Source organism: Macadamia integrifolia, chromosome 4 (assembly GCF_013358625.1).
Source record: "Macadamia integrifolia cultivar HAES 741 chromosome 4, SCU_Mint_v3, whole genome shotgun sequence".
In the NCBI taxonomy this organism is placed as follows: Eukaryota; Viridiplantae; Streptophyta; class Magnoliopsida; order Proteales; family Proteaceae; genus Macadamia; species Macadamia integrifolia.
In genome coordinates, this window is record NC_056560.1 from 27,384,333 (window position 1) to 27,385,079 (window position 747).

Genomic DNA, 747 nt, shown 5'->3' on the forward strand with positions numbered 1-747 from the left:
GGTCTTAACTGTCCAATCAGGTTAGATCAAAATCAATCAATATTTAAGATTTTTTATTAAAATCAAAATCAGGTGCAGTGGGCTTTTTGTTTTGGATCCAAATTGACACCCCCTAACTAGGGATTTTTTATTTGGATCCCAAATTTCACAAGTTGGAAATAATTGGGACTTCTTTACATCAGATTCTAAAAAGCACTAAAAACTTACAGTGTCATAGTTAAGACACTAGATAGTATCCTAAAAAAACTAATATTTCAGATTTTTGGAGAGGGGAAAAACTATTATTTACATATTAGGACACTATCTGCCAGGGTTCTATTATTGTTGGTTGATCTGTGCAGATAAAAGAGAGCCTTGCTCTCAATGAATCAAGAAGGCTGAACTAATGAAGCCAGCTGATCCTTACATTGCAAGACATCTATCAGCCAAGGAAGTATCTGTTTCATTGTCAAATTAAAGAGCTCTACATTGACATCCCAGATTATCTCTCTCTCTCTCTCTCTCTCTCTCTCTCTCTCTCTCTCGCATTTGCATGGACCACTTGAAAGTTGAAGACTACTGAAAAGCCCAGAGCCATTCTATTCTAAAAATAAAGAGCTATGCATGTATGGAGGAGATTCCAAGAGGCTGAAGTTGACAATCTCTCTCTCTCCCTCCCTCTCCATGTTTGCATGGACCACTTGAAAGCTGAAGACAACTCAAGACCCAAGAGCAATTTCTTGGAGCTTCTATAAAAAAAGTGTTTTA